Raw genomic sequence first — 17569 nt, forward strand, 5'->3', positions numbered from 1 at the left:
ACTCAAGACTGCTCTTAAGTTAATTTATAATTATCTCAGCTCTAGTTTCAGTTTTCTTTCATCCTCACAAAATTCTGTCATCATTTCATGCCAGAGGAGAGCTACCCACTTTGCACCCAAACAGTTTAAAATTTGATATTATACTGTGGTTAAAATGACTCTCTTCAAAAACAGCCCCTGCACACTGATACTTTCACTGGCTCATTCCTGTGAAACACATGAAACATATGCTCATTAGTTACTGGAGCCAATTTAAATGATAATGTTTTCAAATAGCCAACATCAAATAAACTTAGGGAGTAAACATCATTGCAACATGGTAAACAAGCTCTGAAGTGCAGCTGAGTGTGAAGGTGATTATCAAGGGACAGAACTGGTGGGTACAGGGTAAGCAAACCAATCTATTGCCAGACAATAATGTAAATTTCTCATGCAGTGCATTCCATTACTTCTCTTTTAGTTCTGCTGCCACTGTCTCCTGCAGGTTAAAAAAAAAAAAAAATCTTGAGCTCTTGCTGGTATATTTAATGTTCATTAAAAGCAGGGAAAGATATTTTACATTGGGAAGGATGGACATGAGGTTTTGGATGGCTCTGTAAGGTATAAAATAGGGACATGAGTATTCTAATATTGCTATGAAGTGTATTCAAATTTAGAATATCACAGATATAATACACAAGCCAAAAGACTGCTTCTATAAACTTCGTCAGTAAAAACTCATTTAAAAAAATAACCTCATCCTTTATCTCTTAGTATTAAGCATATTTTTAAGTAGTGTCATAATACTTAGGAGAAAAATACTTTAGGAGAAAAATAAATGCCAAGTAACATCTGATAGGCACCAAATATACCAAAAACAAAATGGACTTAGAATATTTGAGTGGGTATGAAATGGTAAGAGGGGAATTTATCAATTAAAAAAGAGGAAGGAAAAGATTTTCAGCAGAAAGCTTCATGTGCAGAGAAATGAAAATATATGGTCCACTTTAAAAATAAGAAGTTAAGGAGTGGGAGAGAGAGGAGTGGAAAGAAATGAAGCTAAAAAGACTACTTTGATCTTATTTGTTTTAAATTTTAAATAGCAAGTATTACAAAATTTTAAATATAGAAACTTAAGGCAAAGAAACCAAATAATGGATCATAATCTCTATCAAGTTAACCTTGTTGACAACATTCTAAATAAAATCATAAAATCATACATAAAGATAAAAGAAAAAAGCAAAAACACCCACTTTGTCATCTCTGAAGTCTTTCCCCAAAGGGAATTACTATTAATAGCTATCAATAGTTAATCTTGAGTTTCCCTTAAAAAATGTGTTTTGAAAAATTTGAATTTGTACATAGAATAAATCATATTCTTACCTGGAGAATGTCATGGACAGAGGAGCCTGGCGGACTACAGTCCATGGGGTCACAAGAGTCGGACACGGCTTAGTGACTAAACCACCACCACCAAATGTTGCTCTACATCTTGCTGGTTTTTTAGGAGGATTATGATTTTTGGCATTCTCCCATGGCAACAAATACTGGCCTAACTCAGTAATTTTAGCAACTGAATGGTATTTCATTGTAGAGTTGAAACAATTTAACTGATTTCATTGATGGATGTTTGGGTAGTTTCTGGAAGATTTTTTAAATTATAATGTTATTTACATACATATCTTGGTATACAAATATTTGGGCCAAATGACTCCAGAATCTTTGAAAACTATATCCTTCCATCAACAGTTTATCAAGTACTCTCTTCCCATAGACCTGGCATCCTTGGGTATCATCAAATCTTTTAAATTTACTAATGTAATAGGTGAAATCTTTGTATCTTGATTATTTTATTTCTATTTCTTTTAAGAAGAGTATGATTAAGCATTTTTTCATACTATGTCTAGTCCTTTTTGGACATAGATTTTGAAGAAATATGTTACACAACATTAAGGGATTTAAATGTTTTCCTGGGACTAAAAGTTTTTGTCTCATTGAGAGTTGAAAGTGAAAGTCGTTCACTAGTGTCTGATTCCTTGCAACCCCACAGTTGATGAAATTCCCCAGGCCAGAATACTGGAGTGAGTAGCCTATCCCTTATCCAGCGGATCTTCCTTACCCAGGGATCAAACTAGGGTCTCCTGCATTGCAGGCAGGTTCTTTGCCAGCTGAGCTACCAGGGAAGCTTAGTCTTGGTAAAATTAAAAGTTAAGTCTTTGAACAATCTGAATGATAAAATAGAAAAAGAAGTAACTGAACTGTATTATATTATTATTGTATGTTTTTGACCTGCATGATTAATTACTATATTAGGTTTACTCTTAAAGAATATCAAATAAAAGTTATTTGAATGGGGAGTCAGGCCTTCAAGCTTTTAACCTTGAAGTATTACCCTGCCCAGGAAAATTAAGAGGAATAAGTATGGAGCCTCTAATGCATGGAGTACCAGTGGTGGGAAAGGTGCTGCCGTATGTAGTCAGCTACATAATCTCACTGAAATTGGTATTTTTATCAAGGAGTTCTCAGCAAGTATTTATTTCTTTGGATTAAATCAACCCCATTATTTGGACTACCTAAAAGAGTGTTGGGTTAAGAACAGCAGTTAATGTCGCTTATATATTCAAATATTTATCACACCCTGATTCAGCAGCAACAGTATGGGTCCTTACATTGTCATCACTGTGCTGAGTGGCAATATAAACTCAAAAAGATTAAACAATGTTTCAAAAGGGATGCTGGAGTCCCTATTTCAGGTATCTGGTAGGTCCTGCCTTGCTGCGCCAGGCATAACAGAACCCACAGCAGGCTCTGGTCCTTGTGTCTAACTCTAATCATGCACATGCCTTCATTCTAACACCAGGTCTTGAAGGCAGGCTGTACTTCAGTATTTCTTAAAAAGCTTTGGATATATTCTGTTAACATCCTATCTTATTGACCCTCATACTGCCATTAAAACATGTATTTATGTTAAAAAAAAAAGTACCTTGTTTGCCTATGAGATGTGACTACTATCAATAGAAACAAAGCCACATTCTCAGTCACAATGCTGTTTTGGAAATTGTCAACATAGGATATGAACAATTTGCAATTTTCAGAGAAAAGATCAGCCAGGAGCAGAAAAGAAATGTTTCTACCAGAGACACAATTTCCTTTTGTAAATCTCTATTTTTGCAGACAGGCAGGGATGGTTTGCGCAGGGACCACATGTTTGCGTTCAGTTTACCCTCTGTTTAATTCAAAGGTTGCTTCTCCTTTCTGGGGTAAATAACCGCAACTTATACTGACTTTAAGGGAATATTTTCATACCGTATTGTTTAGTCAGACTCATGAATTTCAGTTTTTGGTTCTGTTTTGTTTTGTTTTTCCATAATGAGCCATATTCAACATGACATGCATTCACACACACACACAAAAATGAATTGCACAACCTCTACTCTGATATTTATCCTTATAAGGTTGTTGGGATAGAAAATGCAGCTGTGTTAAATGGTAATTATATTGATATCTCTCTCCAATGCCTCTCAATTTGATACTCTATTAAAATCTCACTTGTGGACTTAAATCTCATAAATTTATTAAGGAGACTAAAATGCCCTGTTTTCAGATTGCTAAGCAATAATTCTCCTTTCCCCTTCAATTTCTTTTTCTCTAGATTTGTAATCCAAAAATCAGAGAAGCCAAAACCTCATCACTATGGAGATATTCATGTGCCTTTTTCTTTTTCTCTAGAAAATAAGTCTGTGAACTGCACACAACAGTGTAATTGACTCTCTGGTGCAGCTGCCATTGGGTCTTTCCTATAAGAAATCATATTAGCCTTCCTTTTAAATGTGTTCAGGGTAATAAGTCATCCTTGACATTCACCATTCATACAACAAAATGTCTGTGTTACTAAATCAGCCCCAAGCTTATCAAATAATTAATTCCAGATTTGTAAGTGACACAGATGATGTCAGGTTTTTGTATTAAGTAGGACCTTGATCCCCAGCATTTACTGGTTGCAATCCTTTTACTAACAGATAACATCTGCCAATGAGTAATACTTGGTTCCAGGGAAGAACAGCTTTTAGTGATTTTATTCCTGTGAAGTTTACTATGTTGACAATGCTTTAAGCCAAATGCTTTTGTTTAACCGCCATAAAGCAAGAAATTGCTGTGCAAACTCTTTAACACTTTTTTAAGCCTTAAGGGGATCACATTTAAGAATAAGAAGACTTCTATTCAGTCCTTGGAGGAGGAGGAGGAATCCTTGTCTGAGGAGGCCTTACAAACAGCTATGAAAAGAAGAGAAGCGAAAGGCAAAGGAGAAAAGGAAAGATATACCCATTTGAATGCAGAATTTCAAAGAATAACAAGGAGAGATAAGCCTTCCTCAGTGATCAATGCAAAGAAAGAGAGGAAAAGAGAATGGGAAAGACTAGAGATCTCTTCAAGAAAATTAGAGATACCAAGGGAGCATTTCATGCAAAGATGGACACAATAATGGACAGAAATGGTATGGACTTAACAGAAGCAAAAGATATTAAGAAGAGGTGGCAAGAATACACAGAAGAACTATAAAAAAAGATCTTTAAGACCCAGATAACCACGATGGTGTCGTCACTCACCTAGAGCCAGACATCCTGGAATGCAAAGTTAGGTGGGCCTTAGGAAACATCACTACAAACAAAGCTAGTGGAGATGATGGAATTCCAGTTGAGCTTTTTCAAATCCTAAAATATGATGCTGTGAAAGTGCTGCACTCAATATGCCAGCAAATTTGGAAAACTCAGAAGTGGCCACAGGACTGGAAAAGTTCAGTTTTCATTCCAATCCCAAAGAAAGGCAATGTCAAAGAATGTTCAAACTATGGCACAATTGCACTCATCTCACATGCTAGGAAAGTAATGATCAAAATTCTCCAAGCCAAGCTTCAACAGTACGTGAACCATGAACTTCCAGATGTTCACGCTGGATTTAGAAAAGGCAGAGGAACCAGAGATCAAGTTGCCAACATCTGTTGGATCATCGAGAAAGAAAGAGAGTTCCAGAAAAGCATCTACTTCTGCCTTATTGACTATGCCAAAGCCTTTGAGTGTGTGGATCACAACAAACTGTGGAAAATTCTGAAAGAGATGGGACTACCAGACCACCTGACCTGCCTCCTGAGAAACCTGTATACAGGTCAAGAAGCAACAGCTAGAACTGGACATGGAACAACAGACTGGTTCCAAATCAGGAAAGAAGTACATCAAGGCTATATATTGTCATCCTGCTTATTTAACTTATATGCAGAGTACATCCTGAGAAATGCTGGACTGGATGAAGCACAAGCTGGAACCAAGATTGCCAGGAGAAATATCAATAACCTCATATATGCAGATGACACCATCCTTATGGTAGAAAGTGAAGAACTAAAGAGCCTCTTGAAGAAATTGAAAGAGGAGAGTGAAAAAACTGGCTTAAACTCAACATTCAGAAAACTAAGATCATGGCATCTGGTGTCATCACTTCATGGCAAATAGATGGGGAAACAATGGAAACAGTGACAAAGTTTAATTTTTGGGACTCCAAAATCACTGCAGAAGGTGACTGAAGCCATGAAATTAAAACACACTTGCTCCTTGGAAGAAAAGCTATGACCAACCAAGACAGCATATTAAATAGCAGAGACATTACTTGCCAACTAAATCTGTCTAGTCAAAGCTGTGCTTTTTCCGGTAGTCATGTATGGATGTGAGGGTTCGACTACAAAGAAAGCTAAGCACCGAAGATTTGATGCTTTTGAACTGTAGTGTTGGAGAAGACTCTTGAGAGTCCCTAGACTCAGTCCATCCTAAAGGAAATCAGTCCTGAATATTCATTGGAAGGACTGATGCTGAAGCTGAAACTCCAATACTTTGGCCACCTGAAGCGAAGAACTGACTCATTTGAAGAGACCCTGATGCTGGGAAAGATTGAAGGCTGGAGGAGAGGGGACCACAGAAGATGAGATGGTTGGTTGGTATCACGAACTCAATGGACATTAGTCTGAGTAAACTCTGGGAGGTGGTGATGGACAGGGAGGCCTGGTGTGCTGCAGTCCATGGGGTTGCAAAGAGTCAGACATGAATGAGTGACTGAACTGAATTGATTCAGTCTTCTTCATGGACTCACTTCAGAAATTACCAGTGAGCTCATTGCCTTTATATTTTGGATAATATCATTCTATTGAGTAGGAATTAGACATTTTATGCCAGGGCCAGATGGGGAAGACTTTGAGTTATGAATTCTATCATCTATATCATAAAAGAAGGGATGAAAATACTCCCAAATTAGCCAAGTATCTTACTGTTGGAGTGGGAGGTCACAGATAAGCAAGGGGAGAATCTACAATGATCTGTGAGTATTAAATTTGGAAAACTTATTATCAATTGATGTTTAGCCAAGTATAGACACAAATGGTTATATACATAAATATTTATAGATATGTATTAATATATAGGAGTTAGTATATACACATGTATTTCCTTGCTATGTCAACTGAGAGGACACAGAAGCAATGGCACCCTGTTAGTAACCAACATTCTGTCACCCAGATCTTGTTTTCTGATTCCATTCTCCAATGAAAAGAAGCAGACTCCTTGGAGAAATTGCTGATTCTAGGATTTTGTGGCGGGTGAGCGGGGATGTGCACGGGGAAGTGTGGGGAGAGTATAGTTGATTTACAATGTTCTGTTGGTTTCAGGTTTAGAGCAAAGTGATTCATATATTCACCCTCTTTTAGATTATTTTCTCATATATCTTATCATAGAATATTAAATAGAGTTCCCTGTGCTATTCAGTAGGCCCTTGTTGATAATCTACTTTATATATATGGTAGTAATCTTTATATGTAGTATATATAATCTACTTTTTATATACTGCTCTACTATAGTATATAGTAGTATATAGTATTTATGCTAATTCCAACCTCCTAATTTATCACACCCACCTTTCCACTTTGGTAACCATAAGTTTGTTTTCCAAGTCTGTGAGTCTGTTTCTGTTTTGCAAATAAGTTCATTTCTATCTGTTTTTTTAGACTTCACATATAAGTTATATCATACTTGTGTTTTTCTGACTTACTTCACTTAATATGATAATCTCTAGGTCCATCCATGTTGCTGCAAGTCAAGTCTAGGCTTTGAATAAAAAATGTAAAAGATGAAATTGGAGCATCTTATAATGCCAGAAGGTTAGAAAGTGCTACAATCAAAACTACAGAATAATGAGATCATATCAAAGGAATATAGAAGCCAATTGAAAAAGTTCCAGATAGCCAAAACTGTTAACAATTTGAGCAGCGAAATAGTATTGGATTGAATGCCTGTGTGCTATGTTGCTTCAGTTATGTCTGACTCTTTGCAAACCTATGAACTATATAGCCCACCAGGTTCTCTGTCCATAGGATTATCCAGGCAAGAATGTTGGAGTGGGTTGCCATGTCCTCCTCCAAGGGACCTTCCTGACTCAAGCATCAAACCCACGTCTCAAGTCTTCTGCATTGGCAGGCAGATTCTTTACCACTGGCCCTACCTGGCAAGCCCAGTATTATAAACCAAAATATAAAATAAACATTCATGAATCCATATTGATATAAATAATGATTGAATGAATAAATGGGGGAGAAATGACAAATGTCCTATGAAGAGGAATTCCAAATAATCAAATAATTCAGGTAGATAACTCATCCTCAAGGAGGTGAAGCGTAACTCCCCACTTCTAAATGTAAGGTGAACATGGTATAGAAAGTGGGGAAAGAGTAGGCTGGCAAACTCTGCCTCAGCCAGGTGATGAAGGTTAACATCAGCAGTGATGAGCATACTGATAGCATGTATTCTTGGTATAATAAGAATGGAACTTGTCCTCTATGGTCTTTGAAGAACCTATCACCTAGTCTAATCATGAGAAAAACATCACACAAGCCCCAATTCAGGGATGGTTTTCAAAACACTTGGCTAGTACTCCTCTAAACTGTCAAGATCATTGAAAGTAAGGAAAATCTAAGAAACGTTATAGGTACAAGTAGCCTACATGACAGCTAAATATTATATGATATCCTGGATGGAAATCCTAGGACACAAAAAAGGATAGTGTGTTTAAAATAAGGAAATATGAATAAAGTGTGGGCTTGAATAATGTATTAATATTGGTTCATCCATTATGGCAAATAAATGTACCATAGTAATATAAAATGTTAATAACTGATGAAAGTGGGCCTATAGTCTATAAGAACTACATACTATCCTAACAATTTTTTTTATAAAAATCTTATTTTGTTATAAAATTTTAAAGTTTATTTAAAAACTCTCAAATTTATTCTTTTTATTTTTCAGATGGACTTTAGTTAGATGTCAGTATTTTTGTGACATCTAAGCTAAATTATCTTCTGATGCCCCATAGATTTGTGAGTTAGTTCTTCTAAGTGCTTTAATCAAAGCTTTAATTTTACCATTGGAGAAGGAAATGGCAACCCACTCCAGTCCTCTTGCCTGGAGAATCCCATGGACGGAGGAGCCTGGTGGGCTACAGTCCTTGGGGTCGCACAGAGTCGGATACGACTGAGTGACTTCACTTTAATTTTACCCTGAAAATGATCTTTCTACTTGTTAGGGAAATATTTTCTAAGTTGTTCACATGCTATTGTTTGGGTTATTACACCATCTCTTATAAAAGAGTTTGACTGTCAGTTTTATTATTGATAAAAACTCTATTATGATTATCCTTCTAAAAACACTCTAAACTCTGGTCATCTTCACTGAGTATGGTAATGAGGGTGGAATGTATCATTGCAAGTCTAATTCTGCCCATTATACTCCTGCCTCTCCATTTATGCTAGGCTAAAATGTTATTTGAGCTGGAAGATCATTCTATAACCTTCAGATTACTGCTGGGTGGCTTCGGCAGAAAGGGAATTACCAATGCATTAAATTTGAATTAGCTCTGAGAAATCATGCAGATGTATGCACAGAACATTATAGCAATACTGTCTCCCAGGCACAGCAGAATTGCTTTTATGCAGTTTTAAAGAATCACTTGAGCAACCCTTAAATTGCACACATGATGAAGCTGAGCCAGCATCTTCTGTTTAAAAAAAAAAACTGCAGCCCAAATCTGGCCTTTCAGGGAGCTGTCTTTCAGAGAAACCTGATCACATTGGGACTGCTGCTGAGTGGACTGTTTGTGTTTCAGCCCCAGCATATTAGAGTGTCCTGGCAGAGTGACTGCAGAAGTGTCACTTAGACTAATGATTATGAATTATGCAGAGGGTCATATCCTCTTAGTTACAAGTCATTTACATGGCCTCCCTCTAGACTGCCTAGCCTGGTTCAATGTTATTTTCCTCATACTAGGAAATAACTCATTGAATAGATGTTCAAACTTGAATTTATTGACATTCTATTTTTCTTCCATAATGCCAAGCTTGCAAAACAACCAAATGGAAAAAAAAAAAACACCACTTACCCTCAGTGAAATTATAACAGTAACAAGTCTTGGTTTATTTTTTCCCCTTTAGTCTGTCAGAGTGATTCCTATTTTAAAGGTTTGCCAGTTCTGATATCTCACCCTCTGCCTTCCTCTTCTATCTTCACTGAAATTGAAAAGATAGTGTAAAGAAGTATGCAAGAAAAAAATGGAGAATGTAGTTGATTCTGAAATCAGTACTTCTCAACGTGTAAAGATACACACTATTTCAGTGAACAACTTGGTGGGGGTTGAGGGGAGTGGGTACAGCTGGAAAATCAGAGAATCTCCTCCTTGAAATTAAAAAAGTCTGTCAGATTTAACAATGTGTTTTATAAATCTGAGGCCTTGAGCCTATCCTTAAGATGAAAGGGACAGGTCATAGATAATTCTGTACATTTTAAGAAGCGACTTATTAAGCATGACTACAGAGATGGGTGTGGAACTCAGCTGAAATATATGCATCTGCATTTGTGCTGCTGGCTGAACTTAGATTTCAGTGCAAAATATGAGGAGTATTGACCTGTCCCAGAAAGTGGACCATCCATGGTCAACTTCAAAGTCATAGGCTGTTTTTCACAATAAAACCAGCCTGGAGCAGGACAAAGAGTTTTTTCCAAATCGACTGAGCAGATTTTGTGTCGTGAGAGCTAACTAGGGCAGAACCTCTCAAGATTCCATAACCAACCTCAGGGCCAACAAGCCTTGTTGTTATTGATGTGGCGGATGCTGATTCAGTCATACAAAATGCCATTCAACACAACTTCCATCCAGGGCAGCTACCCCCGACAACTAGATTTGAAAAGAGGCCCTTACTACCTTGCTAAATGACAAAGGTCAAGTAAAGATAACAGGAGAGTGCTCTGAAATGCTGTTCACACTTCCAACAAGTTAGTTGACATAGGTGGTAGAATGATGCAGTGATGGCATCACTGTTCCTGAGAACCTGCAGTGTCCTTAGAAACCTCCTGGGACATACAAATGCCTCCCCAAAAGTAGAGCAAGAAGTTAACTGTCAAACTGCACCAGGTAGATCTCATTCATATTTTCCCTTTGTGCCCCAGAAATAAGCCCAGAAAAGCTCCCAAAGGGCAACTTGTGCCAGAGCAGTGGAGTTAAATGTCACTTAAAAACCTTCCTTGGCAGGATCATTCATTGAGATAACAGCCAGAAGAAGTTTATCTCTGCTCCAGCAGAACTATTCTGCTCCAACACAAAAAAATCTTACAAACCCTCTGAGAGAAAATTGGAGCTGCAAAAATGACCTTTGGGCTGACAGCTCTGCCCCTCCACAGCTCTCCACCTCCTTTCCTTTCCTCTACCTCAGGGTCACACTGCCTCCCTGCCCTTCCTCAGAAAAGTCCAGCTTGCTCCAACCAGCACCTGTGCTTGCAAGTTCTTCCCTCAGGTGACCATCCATAAGTTTCTGTCCTCATTCTCTTCAGGGCTCAGCTAAAATGTCATCACTGACATGTTCTGGGACTTCCCTATAACAAATAAAAACCCCAACCCAGACATAACCTGGCCCCTTGCACTGCTTTATTTTTCTAAATAATGTTCTCCTCCCACAACTGCACAGTATATTTTCCTTATTTATTCATTTTTAACTCATGACAAAAATGTCAAATATGCAAGTGGCAGGGACTTTTAACTCACTGCATTATTCCTAGGATCTAGGAAGTGCCTGACATATAATGAGTACTCAACAACATTCATTGAGTAATTAAGACTAAATTTTAATGTGTGTTTTCTGTCTGTGTTTGCCCCTTCGCAGCCTAACCTCCCTCTAGCCCTGACCCTCTCCACACACATTCATGCACATGCATGTATTCAGCTCAATGAGCCTTGTGCTGTTGATAGAGGTCAGGAAAATGCTGTTGTCAGACACATCATAGACACAAGTTTGTCAGATGCAAAAGAAGTGCTTCTTCCTATCAAAAATCAACAAAAACTCTTGAGCACTGAAGTAAGAAGCAAATGTCCAATGCCCTTTACCTGTGGCACACAAGTGTTGTGGAGCATTTGTATAGGGACCCTGTCCCATAAGCATTCCCTTGGGCACATAAACTCAGTTCCATACTGAGCCACCAGGAAAGTCAACATCTTGTAATATAGAGATCTATGCAGTCTATGGGGACATCCCTCGTGGCTTAGATGGTAAAGAATCCACCTGCAATGTGGAAGACCTGGTTTGGGAAAATTCCCTGGAGACGGGAATGGCTACCCACTCCAGTATTCTTGCCTGGAGAACCCCTATGGACAGAGGTGCCTTGTGGACTGCAGTCCATGAGATCACAGAGTCAGACACAAGTGAGCAACTCAGCACACATACATACAATAAACGGTAAAGAGTTCATATTAGTGTATATGTTCGGTTATTCTGAACATGTTTGGTTGGCCCAAAAGTTCATGTAGGAAACTTAAATGAACTTTTGGGCCAACCCAATAATAATTTCATCATCATACATGGCTGAGTGACTAAAAGCCATGCATTTGTTGTAACTGACAGAGTTATTTTGAGTAGAGTCAGATACTGTCTGCTCAACAGAAAAGGAAGTGACATGGTCCGTGTCTGCCATGGCTTAAAAAAAAGGAGTTAGTAATGATTAGCATATGTGCCTTTATTTGCCATCCCTGCTTTAGTTTCCCGCAGCAATTTCAAGCTTGGGGATATATGAACTAGGAGAGTATATCCAAATCAGCAAGAGATGGGCACATGTCTGGTATCACAAGACATATTCAAAAATCACCATTGTGTAGATATTTTTATTCATAGTATATCATTAATTTTGAAATTCAAAATAACATCCAAAAAATTGAGAGCTATAGTGCTTGACAGAGAAAGCAATGGATTTTTAAATCCTGAAAGACTTTGCTCTAGTCTAGATTCACCCATAACTTTCTTTTTGCATAATGTCTATGAATATACTTTAATAAGCATTAATTGAATACCTGTGAGTAAGTTACTTCACTGGACACTGTACAGTTCCCACAATCAAAGAGTTTGTAATTGCTGAATTAAGTATATGTTCATATATTTTTATTTTATCTTGCAAAACTGAAACTCTGCACTACCCATTGAACACTTACTCTTTTCTTCCTCCTTCCATTCCCTGACAAGTACCATTCTACTTTCTGTTTCTAAGAGTTTGAATACTCTAGAACCTCATAAAACTAGAATTATTAATTAACTGTCTTTTTGTGACTGATGTTTCACATAGCGTAACGTCAAGATTCACCCATGCTGTAACATACAACAGTGTTTCCTGTTTTGTAAGGCTGAATGATGTTTCGTTGTATGTATACCCCACATTTTCTATATCTAGTCATTTGTTGATGCACATTTAGGTTGCTTTCACTTTTTAGCTATTGTGAATAATGATGCGGTGAACATGTGTGCAATTATCTCTTCAAGATTCTATTTTCAATTCTTTTGAATATATACCCAGGAATGGGATTGCTGAATCATATGGTAATTTTATTTTTAATTGGTTGAGGAAACTACATACTGCTTTCCATAGTGACTGTACCAATTTACATTCCCATCAACAATGCACATGGGGTTCAAATGTCTCTACATCCTCACCAATATTTTTTCATTTTCTGGCTTTTTCAGCTTTTAATTTTATATTGGAGTAGAGTTGATTAACAATGTTGTGTTAGTTTCAGGTGTAAAGCAAGGTGATTCAGTTATACATATACATATATCTATTGTTTTTCTAATTCTTTTCCCAATTAGGTAGTTACAGAATATTGAGCAGGATTCCTGGTGCTATACAGCAAGTCCTTATTGGTTGTCCATTTTAATGTATATTAGGTGATACCTCATTCTGGTTTTGATTTGCATTTCCTTGCTGATTAGTGCATAAGTATTTTCTTTCATATATCTGTTGCCTATTTTTTCTTTTTTTCATATACCTGTTGCCTATTTCTTCATTGGAGAAGTGTCTATTCAAGTCCACGGACCATTTTTTAATGAAGTTATTAGTTTGTTGTTGTTGTTATTATTGAGTTGTAAAAGATCCTTATGTATTTTAGAGATTAACCCCTTATTGGATATATGGTTTGCAAGGATTTTCTCCCATTCTGTAGGTCACCTTTTCATTCTTTTGTTTGTTTTCCTTTCCTGTATAAAAGCTTTTTCATTTGCTTGTTCATTTTTATTTTTGTTGCCTATGCTTTTGGTATCATATTCATAAGGTTAATGCCAAGACCAGTCCTTTCCTTAAATTTTCTTCTAGGAGCTTTATTGGAAGGACTGATTCTGAAGCTGAAACTCCAATACTTGGCCACCTGATGCGAAGAACTGACTCATTTGAAAAAACCCTGGTGCTGGGAAAGATTGAAGGCAGGAGGAGAAGGGGACGACAGAGGATGAGATGATTGGATGGCATCCCTGACTCAATGGACATGAGTTTGAGTAAACTCTGGGAGTTGGTGATGGACAGGGAGGCCTGGCATGCTGTGGTCCATGGGGTCAGAAAGAGTTGGACACGACTGAGCAACTAAACTGAACTGGGGGGTTTTATAGTTTCAGGTCTTGCACTTAAATTTTTAATCCATTTTAAATTGATTTTTGTGCATGATAAGATATCCAGTGGATATATTTTGCAAGTGGATATCAGTATTTCCCAGCACCATTTAAGAGACTATTCTTTCCTGCAATGTATATTCTTGGCACCCCTGTCAAAGATCAGTTGACCATATATGCATGGATTTATTTCTGGGCTCTCTGTTCTGTCCCATTGGCTTTTGTGTCTGTCTTTGTGTAGTACTATGCTGTGTTGACTACTGAAGTTTTGTGGTATATATTGAAATCAGCTTTGTTCTTTATTCTCAGGATTTTTTTGCCTATTTGTGGTCTTTTGTAGTCCAATATGACTTGTAGAATTGTTTTTTTTTTTTTTCTATTAAGAAAAAATGTCATTAGGATTTTGATAGGGATTGCATTGAATTTATAAATTGCTTTTGGAAAGATGGGCATTTTAACAATAAGTCTTCCAATCTATGTACATGGTATATCTTTCCACATTTCCATTTGTTTGTGCCTTGTATAATTTCTTTCATCAGCATTTCATAGTTTTCACTTTTCTATTTCTACTTAGAAATAGTTCTCTATTTCTTCATTATTTAGTCTTGGTAGGTCATACATTTCTAAGAATTTATCCATTTCTTCTTTGCTATCCATGTTGTTGTCATGTCATTGTTCATGGCAGTCTCTTAGGATCCTTTGTATTTCTGTGGCATCATTTGTAATCTCCCCTTTCACTTCTTATTTTTATCAGTTTCAGTGTTCTTTCTTTTTTTCTTAGTCTAGTCAAGGATTTATCAGTTTTGCTTATCTTTTTAAAAGCTGTTAATTTTGTTGACTTTTTTATATCTTTATTTCATTTATTTCTGCTCTTATATTATTTCCTTTCTTCTACTAACTTTGGGCTTAGCATGTTCTTCTTTTTCTAGCTCCTTGAGGGGAAAATTATGTAACTGATCTGAAATTTCTCTTCATTTTTAATATAGATACTTCTCACTGTGAACTTCCCTCTTGGTACTGCTTCTGCTGATTGCCATATATTTTGGTATGCTGTGTTTTTATTTTCATTTGTCTCAAGATATTTTCTGTTTTCCCTTGTGATTTCTCCTTTGACTTGATTGTTTAAGAGAGTGCTATTTAATTTCTAGTTCATATTTTTTAAATGACTCTGTTAAAGACAATTATTTCAAACAGGCCTGAAGGAAAAAGAGACAAAGAGTTTTGATATTCTCCAAATAACATGGAAATGCAAGTCCCTTGAGTACAATTTAATTTAGTGTACCCTACCTCAGAAATTTATGATAAGAACTGTAAATCTGACCTGAAGAGGTTTTTAACCTAATATTATTTCTCTTTAATGTTTGCAAAATATATAAGACAAGCCTAGCTTCACCCTTTTCTGTGCGGTTCTAACTGGTTCCATTGTTCAAAGTCTAGTCTCATCCTTATCCCTGAGTCCACCCTTTCTTATCCTGCCCAGATTCTTTGCTAACAATTACTAATTAAAGACCTTTGGTCTCTGACTACAGCATGATTTTTAAGAGCTAGAGTATGTTTTCTGTTTCTTTATTAATGAATATGAGACATATAATTATCTGTGTTCTTGGTCTAGAAGGAGGAATAAGATATATAAATTGTAGTATCTGCCTCTAGGTAATATTAACTCATAGACTGTAGTGGACAATATCCAATTTTAGCAGTCAAATAAAATTCCTAGTGACTCATAGAAGCAAAATTTTCCTTTACAATGAGCATAATGATACTGTTTGCATTTATTATTTCTGTTTATTAGTTCACTTGATTTTTTTTATAAAATCTTAGTAAGAGAAGCAAAGTTTTATTTTAGAATAAATGCTCAGCATATGTAGATTTAATATTTCTAGTGTTAACTTTTGAAAGAAGCCCTACATTCCATGACATCAAGTAACTAGCAATTTTACTGGGAGATAAATTTCAACAGCACACCCTATAAGCCTTGTTCATTGTAATGAGTAGGGTATGCTAGAGTGAGCCAGTGAGTGTAAGGAATCCTAATTGAAAGTAAATATCCAAAGACAAATGAACTAAGTTGTAACCTCACCCCCCACCATTAGAGTGGAATTCAGAAACCTTGAAAAAGCGTGATAGTATCAGGAGGAATTCCTTTCGAGTATCAAGATACAGACATGAAGATTCAAAGAAATAAACAATAACATGAGGAATCAAAGAGACAAATAATTTCCTAAATCTTGTCAGGTTAAATGATAGTAAAGCTCTCACCAGCATCCTAATGCTACAATTCTAGACCAAAACAGTTTCTTCAGTTTCATGCTGAAATCAGCAGATATGAGCTAATATCTTTGAAAAAATAAAAACAACAACAAAGAAATCCCTCTTTTAAAATCAGTGGACTAAATCAAACATCATTCTGGCTTTGGGTGAAAAAGTGAAAGTGAAGTCACTCAGTTGTGTCCGACTCTTTGCAACCCCGTGGACTGTAGCCTACCAGGCTCCTCGTCCATGGGATTTTCCAGGCAGGAGTACTGGAGTGGGTTGCCATTTCCTTCTCTAGAGGATCTTCCTGACCCAGGGATTGAACCTGGGTCTCCCGCATTGTAGGCAGATGTTTTACCATCCGAGCCACCAGGGAAGTCAAGTCATTCTGGCTTTGGGTAGGTTAATTAAATCCAAATTGCATGTTAGAACAGAGAACTGATTACAACCTAAGATACGTACCCTGGGGAGACCTATCTTTGTGCGATGGAATGAAGAAATGATGGTCAGAAGGAGATCAGAAATCTACACAGTGTGGAAGGAAATTTTAGCAAAACTTGGGGTTTTAGAGAAGCCATGAATTCATAATTTGGCTATAAGTTTGAAAACTGACATGACAAGAGGTACAATATGAAAAAGATGTACAGACAGAAAGTTAGAGACATTATGTAGGTAAAAACTCACAGAGGATCACCTCTCAGATAGGATCTGAGTAACTGAAAAACTCTATCAACTGGACCTTATTTCTCCAGTGCTGTATAGAAAGAAATATCTCTAGCTCATACCAGAGTTAAAGTGAGCTTTAAAATATGAAAAAAACTGAAAATCACTGGAAAAGCCTCATCTGAACCTAGTTATACCTGAATCTCATTTGTCTCCACATAGGTAATATCCCTAGACTCCCTCAGACTTCTAAAGTTTGATACATTTTAAAGTGCTTGCTCTGACTTTTACTAGGGAAGGCATGGATGGAAGTTAGGGGGAAATATAAAAGAGAAATTAAAAAACTAGAGTTATGTAGACTCTGGGGAAGACTTCTCTGCTTTTGTATATGCTTAAGTTGACTATTCAACATTTTTACCTAAATCCAGAACCTCAAGTTCAACATGTGAAATATTTGATGAAACATGCTTTTGCTACATCTGCTTTTTCTTTGTATTCCCACTTCAATGAGAGGAACTAGCATCTACCAATCTCCCAGGCTTAACAAAAACAAAAGCTAAACTTACTTCTCTCCCTACCCCACATTCAATGAAACACCCATTCCTTTAGATTCTTTACTACAAGTCTAGCTTGAGTCTAGTCACCCTACTGGTTTCTTGAGTCCAGCCCCATAAATTC

The 17569-nt window shown here is 36.9% G+C and overlaps 1 long non-coding RNA gene across 1 annotated transcript in view; it reads right to left on the reverse strand.

The window, feature by feature from the left end:
* Positions 1-234: 234 nt before the first annotated feature.
* Positions 235-17569, reverse strand: part of LOC139034350 (uncharacterized) — a 62324-nt gene continuing 44989 nt past the window's right edge. The window contains exon 2 of the long non-coding RNA XR_011486794.1: positions 235-478. This is a non-coding gene — a long non-coding RNA (uncharacterized lncRNA). The remainder of the gene's footprint in view (positions 479-17569) is intronic.

This window comes from Odocoileus virginianus, chromosome 3 (assembly GCF_023699985.2).
Source record: "Odocoileus virginianus isolate 20LAN1187 ecotype Illinois chromosome 3, Ovbor_1.2, whole genome shotgun sequence".
In the NCBI taxonomy this organism is placed as follows: domain Eukaryota; kingdom Metazoa; phylum Chordata; class Mammalia; order Artiodactyla; family Cervidae; genus Odocoileus; species Odocoileus virginianus.